This window comes from Meleagris gallopavo, chromosome 2 (assembly GCF_000146605.3).
Source record: "Meleagris gallopavo isolate NT-WF06-2002-E0010 breed Aviagen turkey brand Nicholas breeding stock chromosome 2, Turkey_5.1, whole genome shotgun sequence".
In the NCBI taxonomy this organism is placed as follows: Eukaryota; Metazoa; Chordata; class Aves; order Galliformes; family Phasianidae; genus Meleagris; species Meleagris gallopavo.
The window spans coordinates 17,101,410-17,113,302 of record NC_015012.2 but is presented as its reverse complement, the minus strand read 5'-3'; the positions used below and the strand labels follow the sequence as shown (position 1 = coordinate 17,113,302).

Here is an 11,893-nt window from a genome sequence, read left to right as displayed (position 1 = left end):
ATTGGAGGTCACAAGTGAGTCACTTCTAAATTTACTCACATAATAGATAAGTAAATTGGAAAGAGCATTTCCAAACAAAATAAAAGCCTCAAAACATCAGTTACCTAAGTAAGTTAAGATGCTTAGATATATTCTCCAATCTGTGGCAGGTTGAGGCATCCTTTAAAGAAATTTCAGTTAGGAAAATAATTAACATGCATGTATAGGCTTTGAAAAGGATCTACTGTGTACAAAGAGCAGCTGCTGATATTTATGCCCCACAGAGGCTCACTTGGATTTTGATTACAACAGTTTAACGTTCAGACTGTAAATTACACTCAAGAACAATTTATCCCCTCATGCAGATGGGATCTAACTTCATCAGTCTCATTTGACATTCATAGTGGTGTTTTTAAAGCTTTTGAGCACATTTGATCACAGAGTCAGCTTGACAATCCTGCTAGAGGGGATTTGTCAAAGCCATTAAAGCTGAGATTGTAGCAAGTGTCTGAAGGATGTTGTGTCACCTGCCTTAGCCTTCATTAGCTAGCTGGGACCTCAGTGATAGATATATCTGCGCTATTACTGAGCTAATCTAAAAGACAAAAGCCTCAAACCAGAAGCTTAACACAAAGCTTAAACTAAATCTTCAGAATTCTAAACATTCCATTCATTCTTTTCTCCATTTATTATCAGCTCTGCACGATCTATTACGTCTAGAAAGCCAAAGAAAACTGCCCATACCCAGAAGAAGACTGTACAAGCAGTATTTCCAAGCAAAAGCAGGAGAAATGGCAAAGGAGACAAGATCAAGTACAAAGCTGAACTGTGATTCCAAGTTTACTCAAAAGAAGGGAAGTTCAAAGTTTGGTCCACAGTTTGGTCCTTAACAAACAAAGGAGGCATTTGGAAACAGCCAGTTACCACCTAGAGAACCTGTGATTTGTCAGCAAAAGCAAACTCTGAAATAGTAGCATCTGCCTAAGCACACAAGGAGGTCAGATTTTCAGTGCTCAGTTAGCAGGCTTACAGAAATAGTGTCAGAAGAGGAGTAGAAGAGGAGTGGATTGCTTAGAAGTTGACCTTCAGATCTTTCAAGCATATGGCTCAGGAAAGCTTTCCAGAAGAAATTTGAGAGAAAGGGATTATACCAATTAGTAGTGTAAGGTTTGAGGGAGAATCACAGTTTCCCAGCATTCAGGACTGTTCACTTCTCTGATTCTTTTCAGCTCATCTCTAACAGAAACCAGATCTGAGGAACAGCTACTCTTCCACTTCTCTATCCTAAGAAAAGGCATGACATTGTGAGGCTGCAGGGTGCCTAAGTACTACTGCTATTCTTGTTCACCTCATAAAATACAGATATTCATAATTTGGTCAGAGTGTATGTAGGACCCTCGGCAGTTCGCAGGTGAAAACAAAAAGAGAGAAAACAGAACTGCAGCTGCCTGCATAATCCTTATTCCAAATGGTGACCAGCAATGGGAACCCAGGGACTGGATTGCAGAGAGAGGTTTCAATACGACGAGAAAATTTATGTGGGGGGTAGGAGGGGGAAATAAACTGAGCCCTCCTGCCCACCATTCATTTCAGTTTGTTCTTGGACATATGTTAAACTAGTTCAGTATCTGGGGATGAATTTATTCTTCTAAGAGAGAAGAGCTGCTGAACTATGTGTTTTGTTACAAAACAACTGATTGGCCTGTGTGTAGACAGGACCATGCAAGTACATCCATCCACCTTAACCCTAGAAACAAAAAAAGGAATGAACTTCCAGTAGCTCAGAGAAATAACTTCTCATTGGCACTTGTAGAACTCAGTCTGATGCCCTCATTAGCCAGCTGAAAGACACAGCTTCAAATTTCTTCTCAACCTTATTCAGCTTTCAAAGCAGAACCTGTGATACGTCTCACTCTCTTCAAGATCAAAATCATAGAATCATAGAATGATTTGTGTTAAGGAAGGAACTTTAAAGATCACCCAGTTCCAACATCCTCTCAATAGCTCTGGCTGCCCAGGGCCACATCCAGCCCAGCCTTGAACACTTCCAGGGATGGAGCAGCCACAGCTTCTCATGGCAGCCTCTTCCTGAGCCTCATCACCCTCATAATGAAGAGTTTCTGCTTTACATGTAATCTAAATCTATCCTTTTTTAGCTTAATATTTCTTGTCTTGTCACTATATCACCAGATAGAGTCCCTCCCCAGGACACTTGTAGGTATAGTAGAAGGCTGCTATAAGGTCTCCTCAGAGCCTTCTCTCCACCAGCCTGAACAACCCAAGCTCCTTCAGCCTGTCTCTATAGGTGAGATGCACCAGCCCTCTGATCACCTTCATGGCCATCACAAGAGTGGAGGAGAGGCAGACAATCACCTCCCTCAGCCTGCTGGCCACCCCACATAAAGGCATGAATAATAATTAAGTTCAACTGGTGGCCCGGGCAATTTGTGGCCCCTGGGGGCTAAAAGACCTTGTTCCAGCCACACCCCAGAGCATGTTTCTGCTTCAGCACAAATGTCCAGGAGATGTTGGCAGGTCTCAGAACACCAGGAGCTCTGAGCAGGAATACCTCCAGGCACGCAAGAAAACAGGGTCAGAATATTCCGAACTAACTGCACGAGAGAATGAAACACGGCTACTTTTGTGACTCTGACTTTCAAACTGTTGTCTCTAGCAGCAAACATATGGCAAAATCAGAAATAGAGCTGGGAATAAAACGTTATTTTCAGTTCATTTACTTTTCCCTGAAGAAAAAAGCAAATCACTTAGCTCTCCTTATTGTGTCCAGACTTAAGCAACAGTTATTTTTCACAGTTGATATATTATTTACTATACACACATTTTTCCTCCATCTACCAGAAAAGAACTCCAGAACATTTTTTTCTTGATTAGCATAGGCATTGCCTGTGAGACTCCAGTGCGTTTCATAGAAAAGGGAATGTGAGCACTTGAGAAAGGTGACTGATAACTTGACAGCATTTGTTAATTTTTTTTCACCTTTCTCAGTAATTGAAACTCAGAGCAGACCACATTTGTTTCTTGCTTGGCATCTTCCATTAAGACAAATATTCAAACCCTTACAAAAAGACCACGACGAAGAGAACAGGCTCCAGCCCCCAGTAGTGTTGGGACACATTCTCATTTCCTACTTCCCAGTGAAGTTCCAACTTCACAACTATATAGCTTCTTGGAAGAAACTGCCATAAAAAGTTTTATACAAGAATTCTGATGGCTATTAAAGTGCTGTTCCTTGCATCTAAAAACAGCAATAATGAACTTTTCATTTTTTTATTTTCCAGAGATGGGCAGTTTGGGCCATCCTGTTGCTACACTTCCATTCCATTACAGCCCACATGACACCGTCCAAATCTATTTTTTACAGTGGTAGTAATAATACCTCATATTTTTAGAGCGTGCTACAAACAAACACATCTGCCATCCCTTTGGGAAGTCAGAGGGAAATGCTGGACAGCTATGGAAACAGGGCACAAGGAAAAGAGTCAGAATCCATACATGGGGAGAGATGACCTCCTGGCTCCTCTGCCTCACATTCATTCCTGAACTGTCGGTTTTCCAAAGAACTCAAAAGCTCTCTTGGAAAATGGGATCAGTAGCATGGCTTTCCCTGGAAAAAGCTTCATGAAATCACACTGTATGCCAACCCCACTCCAAGGAAACTTCTAACCTGTAAACTGGTTTCAGCCAAACTTGAGAGGATTAACATCCTCTAAGATCATCCTCCATTCCTCACCTTTTGGCAATTCTACAGCAGAGACCTCCAGGTTAGTGCCACCAGACAGGGAGAACTCAGCTGCTGTATACTCTTGCACGCAGCCAGGCAGCACAAACATTCACATGCATATATGTACACACGCAGGCACAAACATACACTTTTAGTGACAGACTGATCAGCATATGCAGACCTGTGAGCAAGCTATTTCCTACTTTGTGGACTTCCATAAAATGACATGTGAGAACAAGCAGCAGAGTAATGGCAGCACACAGCTTTCAGTGTGCTGTGTTTTGGGGCAGCTGGCATAGCTGACATGCACGCCAGGGCTGAGAGGCACTGTGCAGCCATGCATAGTCTGTAGGGAGCTCTGGGTAGTTTCAGCAAGATTCAGGGATTAAAAAAACACAGTCAGTGAGATATAGATGTTACTGCACTTCCTTCAGCCACCTGCTCAAACACAGCTAATCCTTCCGCTGCCTCCAGGGAAGCCATCTTGCTCTCCTCAATAGGTGAAGATTTCTCTCTGTCCCTCCCATTGGGTTTCCAGGAATGTCTGTTTCCAAGGAAAAGGCAGACATTTTGAATACTTCAGCTTTTGCTAAGATGCTTTCCTGACCGCTTTCAAAAAGCAGCGAGTATTTTTAATAACTATGTAAATAAACACAACTTGTTTTTGATCCAGAGCGGGGGAAAAAAAATAGTCTAGCTTGTTATGAAGGTACACAACTGTCATGAAACCATCTTTCCCTTGCAGCCAGTTCAGCTTTGAGCAAGTGATACCTTGATTCTTCAAAGATCTTAATCATCACCAGATCTATCACCATCAGAAACACTTTATTTTAACAAGTAGCTTCAAATTTGATCTGGAGAAATAGTTTTGTAGCACAAAGACTTAAATTGGACAGCATCTCTTCTGCCTCAATCCCTCACATTAAGTCCATAAGATGCGTATTAACCTCAAGAAAAAAAATACTGCATATACAACAAGAGTGCACAATGAGTCAGAGCTGTTATTCTGCAGTGCAGCTTGAGAACAGTGATAGCTTCTACATAGAACAGTGGTGATGCTCAAATGCGAGTGATGAGCACCAAAACACCCACTGGATGTGCCAGCCTATGAGCAAACAGGGATACGTGGAATACAACTGCCTTTACATTTCCCTTATGTGCTATGCTACCTTTCCAAAGAAAACAAAAGATAAACGAATTTTCATCAACATTCAGTCCCTAACTTTCCTCCAGAGCTGCTCAAACAGCTGCTTAAAAGGCAAGAATTTCCTTGCACGTGGTAATGGATGCTTGTCCAGAAGACTACTGAGATGACAAAAGCAATTCTGAAAGGTCACCAGATCTGCTGTGCGTTTGAACTGCCTTCCTACAGAAAGCAGAGTATCAGGGAAGGGATGGTCACCTGTATCTCACACTGGGATGCAGTACAGATGGAAGCAGTGCACTAACTCAAACCTGGACATTGCCTTTGAAGCCACTGCTGCAAATGGTAATGCCAGTGGAAAAGTCATAGCAGATTAGTTTTGCTGATTCTTATCTAGTTTCAGCTCATGATGTTTTGTTAAAGGGTATTTTGGTGGTGTTCTTGGTTTTTTTTGGGGGGGGAGAGCTAGTTTTTTTTTTCTTTTTTCTGTCCTTCTTGTTTCATTTACAAGTGGATAATTCTGGTGTAATTTAAGGAAAATGTTTTTTAAAAGAATTGCTCAGGTTAGAACTGCAGAACAGGACATTTCAGGCACTTCTTAACCAAACAGCACTTCATGCTCCACATGCAGAAGAGAAGGCAGGACTCAGCAACAGGCTGAGATCCTCCAGTGCTTAAAGTAACCTGTACAATGGATATACCGATGTTATGGTATAACAGAAAGCATGGCTATGATGTTCTTAAACCAAAGCAGGAAACAGAAAGGATAGGTAAATTCACACGTAACCTGGGCTCGCAAGGGAAACTCCAGTAGAGTGGATCTCCAGAAGGGATCCTTCCCCACTGGCAATCAGCTCTTAAATGGGCCTAGGAGAGGTGCAGCCAGGCTCCACCCCTTCCTGCAGCACAGGAGAATTGCCTTCACCTGTGCTCCCGTGGCTGACTCATTGCTCACCTCAGGTGGTCAATCAGAGGTTCAGGCCATGATTCAGCAGCCCCATACATAACCCAACAACCAGCTTCAAGGCCACCCAAACTCAGCTGAAAGCATTCCCTGATTTAAACTACATTTTAATTAAAAAAAAAAAAGTAATCCATCACCACTTGCCAATTAAAAGGAACTCATTAAGCAACTTTTACTATCACTACAGAGTTTCTTTAAGAAACAAAACTGACTGCACTGAATCTGTCAAAACAAAATGCCCAGAACATCACGTTTCACAAGAAGACCGAGGCGGTGCTGCAAGTCCCTTCTCACAGAGGTTGATGAGGAAAGGCAAGCACGCCAGTTTTGCTGATCTGTACCTCTGCTGAGATAATCCCTGGTGCACCCAGCTTCCCCCTGGGACACAGAGCATCAGATGTGAAGAGGACAAAGGTAGGCAAGCCGTGGCAACCTGTTAGGAGACACACCACATCTGCAGAGAAAACTGTCACTGCTATTTACCTCAGATCAAAGCAGCCAAAGCTATCTGTGCAATAAGGGAAGGAATCCTGCAACATACCAGTAAAACTGAGTTCAGGAAGGACTTTAGAAAGAAAATACCATAGCATAAGAGAATTCTTAGGGATAATTTATGAACCAGTTGTCTGAAGAGTCATTCCTTTGTTTTACTTCTGCTGTAAGCAGTTGAATGCAAGATAAGGCGACAAGATATGGAATATGCATGAGCTCGGCTCACTGTTCTTAACAATGAGATGGATGTAAATTCACAGAACATGGTTGACATCTGCAGACTGACACCAGCTTTACACACAGTTAAACACATATTTGTTCAGTAGGGCTGTTAAGGATATTCAAGCAGCTGATCAGGAACAAGTAATTCATTTTATTAATGATGGCGTTGGTCCAGACTGAGGGTCAGACTATATCTGTTTGTGCACTGGCCACCTTATTTTCAAGCTCAACTCCTATCCCTGGAGTCAGAAAGGTTTAAGTGCTCTCTTTCAAATCCTGCTCCTTTTTAACAGCTTTCCTCAGGGAAGGGAAACTTTTCTGTGTGCTGCCCTCAATGACCTTCAGCATTCCTCCTTACCTTGGGAGTGACTCCGTTGCAAAACTGCTCCATACAACAGAAAAAAACGAAATGGGTTACGCTGGCTAGGTAGTTTGCAGAGGGCCTGCCTGCTTGCCTTCACACTGCTTTTACTGAACAACTGCTATTTGCCCTCTATTTCTATTAGCAGTAATGCACTGAAACAAATGAATAGAATTAATGTCTGGTAAAGGTCTTATATAGTAAGGAGGACACATTAAAAGTTTACCTTACTGCAAAACCACAGAAGTTTTACAGATCACATATAAGCAAAGATCTTTCACATTTGGCACACTCTTAAAAGTAAGTTGTCCTATAGATTTGGGTTTGATTTTTGTTGTTGTTATTGTTGTTTTTAATGCATGTTAGAAAAATCACTTTTCGGCATTTTGAGTCTGCTAAATCAGGAGAATTTCCCCCATCTTTTCATGCAGTACTTAGGTTCCACCTAGTGGCTTTCAACAGCAATAACGTCAGACAGAAGACAACACATTTTATTGCCTAAATACTTAATTTTCAAAATGTGTGTTTCCTTGTAGAACCGATCTTACTCTTCCTTAGACATGTAATTTATCTTTCCATCTCCCTAAAGGTTATCTTGGCCCTCTGACAGGAATTCTTCAGCTACCCTTACTGTTTTAAACTAGAATAATCAAGGAAGGGCTTAAGTTGGAATGGAACAGACCTTAAAGCCCACCCAGTCCAATCCCCAGCTATGGACAGTGCTGCACCTCCAGTTCAGCTGCCCAGGGCCCCATCCTACCTGGCCTGGAGCACCACAGCAGTAGTACTGTGCCAGGGTCTCACCACTCTCTGAGCGAAGAATTTCCTCCTAATATCTAATATAAATCTCTTCTCTTCTAGTTGAAAAGCCATTCTCCCTTAAAAAGTCACTCTCCCTCCTAATTATAAGCTCCTTTTAAATACTGGAAGGCCACAACGAGATCTCCTCAGAGCCTTCTCCAGACTGAAAAGCCATAGCTCCTGTATAATCAATGAATATAAAGATGTTATAATTATGAAATAAACAAGAGGGTCTGACAAAGCAGATTATAATAACAAAAAGAGAACAGACAGAATGCTTACCCACATCCCGGGCTCACTGCAAAACTCCAGAGGAGGGATCTCCAGAAGAGACCCTTCCCCACTGATAGTCAGCTCTTAAATGGGTCTAGGAGAAGCTCCACCCCTTCCGGCAGCACAGGTGAATTGCCTTCACCTGTGCTCCCATGGCTGACTCATTGCTTGCCTCAGGTGGTCAGTCAGAGGTTCAGGCCGTGATTCAGCAGTTCCCATACAGTTCCCTCAGCCTTTCTTTGGAGATTTTCTTCAGCCCTAGAAAGGTTTTATATCAAACTAAAGCATATACCTGTGCAAATGTGACTGTGAAGATGGGCTAGCTAAGAGCATTGCACCTTGCATACAGGAGCTGGATAGCACTGTTGTCTATTAAATAAAGCAGTTCTTGTGTCTAACTCCAGCCATGTATCAGCAGGGTAGTGTCTGGTCACTAGCAGAACGTAGCAGGTAACAAATCTGTCATGACTGGTAAAATCTGTCTAATTTCATAGTATTGTATCATTAAGAATGGAAAAGACTTCTAAGATCCTCTAGTCCAACCCATCCCCACCATGCCCACTGACTACATTCCTCAGTACCACATCTACACGGTTCTGCAACACCTGCAGGGACAGTGACTCCACCACCCCCCTGGGCAGCCTGTGCCACTGCCTCACTTCGTTCTGAAAAGAAACTTTTTTGTAATATTCAGCCTGAAAACAGTTGACATTTTCAGCTCAGAATCCCTTCAGAGTCAAGCAAGAAACAAGCACTTACTAGACTGTGATTCAAACACCTATTTGAGACGTTTACCTTCAGGTGAGAGGAATTTTGTCTTAGAAGTGTCTCGCTTCCTCATTTCCATTATAAAGACACTCCAAGAAGCTCAATGATACGATGCTATCTGCATCGCATCTTAAATCCCACCCAGGGCGCCTAACAAAAACTGTGCTGCACCGCATGTAGAATCATAGAATGGCCTGGGTTGGAAGGGACCTCAAGGATCATCAAGCTCCAACCTCCCTGCCGCATATAGGGCCACCAACCTCCACATTCAATACTAGACCTGGGTTAGTCTAGTTATAAAAGGCTGCCCAGGGCCCCATCCAATTTGGCCTTGAACACTTCCAGGGATGGGGCAACCACAACCTCTCTGGGCAGCCAGTTCCAGCACCTCACCACTCTCTTGGTAAAGAACTTCCCCCTGGTATCAAACCTAAACATCCCCAAATCAGCCTCCCACCTGAGACACCTCTGCTCTGCCTGTCAGGAGGCGCGCGGGCCATGGAAATATGTGGGGTTGGTGTCTGAGTACCCAGTGTTGTAGAGTGACAAATATGTTTGCATCAGCCACAGCTCAGAGTGTGTTGAAAGCTCCACAGGCATCCACAAGTAAGAACAGAAACAAAATATGGCTATTTTCATAGAATCATAGAATCATTAGAGTTGGAAGGGACATTTGAAGGTCATCTAGTCCAACTCACCTGCAATGAACAAGGACACCTACAGCTAGATCAGATTGCCCAGGGCCCAATCTAGCCTCACCTAGATTTTTGGTCTCCAGGGACGGGGCATCCATCACATCTCTGGGCAACCTGTTCCTCACTCTAAAATACTTTTTCCTTATATCTAACCTAAATCTATCCCCATCAAACTTGAAACCATTTCCCCTTGTTCTATCACTAGCAGACCCTGCTAAAGAGTCTGTCCCCTTCTTTCCTATAGCTCACCTTTAGATATTGAAAGGCCACTATCAGGTCATCTCGGAGCCTTCTCTTCTCCAGGCTGAACAGCCCCAGCTCTCTCAGCTTCTCCTTATGGGAGGTGTTCCATCCCTTGGATCATTTTTTATGGCTCTCTGGATGCACTCCAACAGGTCCATGTCTCTCCTGTACTGAGGACTCCACCTGTGGCTGCAGTACTTCAGGTGAGACCTCACCAGTACGGAATAGAAGGGCAGGATCACCTCCCTCACCCTGCTGACCTTGCTTCTTTCGATGCAGCCCAGGATACAGTTGACTTTCTGAGCTGTGAGGGCACAATGCTGGCTCATGTTCAGCTTGCTATCCACCAGTACTCCCCAACTCTTTTTCAGCAAGGTTGTGCTCAATCCTTTCATCTCTTAGCTTGTATTTGTAGTGGGGATTGCCTAGACCCAGGTGCAAGACCTTGCATTTGGATTTGTCGAACCTCAAGAGATTCACCTGGGCCCACTGCTCAAGCCTGTCTTTGGTCCCTCTGGAGGGCATCCCATCCCTTGGGCATGTTGACTGAACCCCACAGCTTGGTGTCATCAGCAAATTTGCTGATGGTGCACTCAACCCCAGTACCAATGTTGTTTATGAAGATATTAAAGAGTATTGGTCCCAGCACTGTTGTCTATTAAATAAAGCAGCTCCCCCCTGGGGGATGCCACTTCTCACTGATCTCCATCCAGACACTGAGCCATTAACCATTACTCTCTGGACTCAGTCCTAGAGCCAATTCTTTGTACACTGAACAGTCCACACATCTGTATCTTTCCAATTTGTTGTGGTGTCAAAGGCCTTACTGAAGTCAAAATAGATGTCATCAGTGACTCTTCCCTTGTCCATTGATGCAGTGACACCATCTAAAAGGCCATCAGGTTGGTCAAGCAGGATTCATAGAATGGTCTGCGTTGAAAAGGACACAATGACCAGCATATGGGCCCATTTGTTCCCCATCTCCCAGTGAGCTCTAGGAAGACAGAAAAGGGAGCCTGGAAGCAGGACTATTACAGCACTTCGCACTTAAAAAACAACAGTGACAAGTAGATACACCACCACAGAAAACTAGCTTTCAATACTATTCTGTTTTCGGAGTACATCTCACCCTACTGTTCAGTTCTATTAAACTGGCTAAAGTAGGTTCTTCATAGCGTAGGAAAAACGTAATAACATTTAAAACAGCTCAATTTCATGATTTGTGGAATGGATGAACAGTCTATATTTGCCTTAGGGCAGCTTTTTCTATCCATTCTTATTTCAAGGAGCTTTGCTTTTGGTCACATGAAGACAACTGTCTCTTCTCTGCGGAGAAAAGGAGGCAACCTTTCACAGTTTTAAGTTTTCTTGCTCTGTAAAAAATGGAGAAACTGAGGCCACACCACGTCTTCCTTGTTGTTGAGTCCAGCCCCTGCTTGTGGTTTATCTGCGAGAAAAATCGTTCTGCAGCAGTTATTTCACCAAACCTGAGGACACTTACAACAACAAGCTGGTTGTAATCACTCAGTTTACACTGATTTTGTTTGTGGTGGTTGGGTTTGGGGGTGTCTTTGGTGGGGAAGCTTACATCATGCCCTGCCTCACAAAGCCTGGAATCACCTCTCCCTCCATAGCAGGTTACTCTGGTGGGCTCAAGAGAACACTGAAGAAACCCTTCCGTAAAGCTTCACTTCGTCACAGAATCCTTCTTGCTGAAACAGCATATTTTATCACATGTAAATGCTACTTTATTCCACGCTTATACAACTGTACTCGCTGTCCTGTTGATAAACCGGCCAGGCCGACCCGCTGCTCACAGACGATAAGTGAACTTCGGTGCTCGCCTTCCGTCAGCATTTCCCGCCAAGAGCAACGGCTACGGAGAATCTGCAGGGCGGGATAGAGCGGAGCCGCGCGAGATCCCAGAAGCAAGAGGCAAGGCGTGGCCTGCCGTTCTCTGCCTCTGGTGTACACGGTTCCAGCTGCTCGGAGCCGGCGGTGCCGGCGAGGAGGCAGCAGAACGCGGAGCTGGGCCGCAAAGCACGGCGCGCGTGGGGGCGCGCGGCGCCCGACATCCCCAGCCACAGGAGGCATCGGCAGGGCTGGAACTGATAGGTGGCTCCATAGCTCAGTGGTTAGAGCACTGGTCTTGTAAACCAGGGGTCGCGAGTTCGATCCTCGCTGGGGCCTTCTAAGCTTTTGGCTTTTT

General features: G+C 44.1%; 1 non-coding gene across 1 annotated transcript; it reads left to right on the top strand.

Annotated features, from left to right (window-relative positions):
- The first annotated feature begins 11,801 nt into the window (after positions 1 to 11,801).
- On the top strand, positions 11,802 to 11,874 carry TRNAT-UGU. Its single transcript has one exon. It is a non-coding gene; the product is annotated as a tRNA-Thr (tRNA).
- The last annotated feature ends 19 nt before the right edge of the window (positions 11,875 to 11,893 follow it).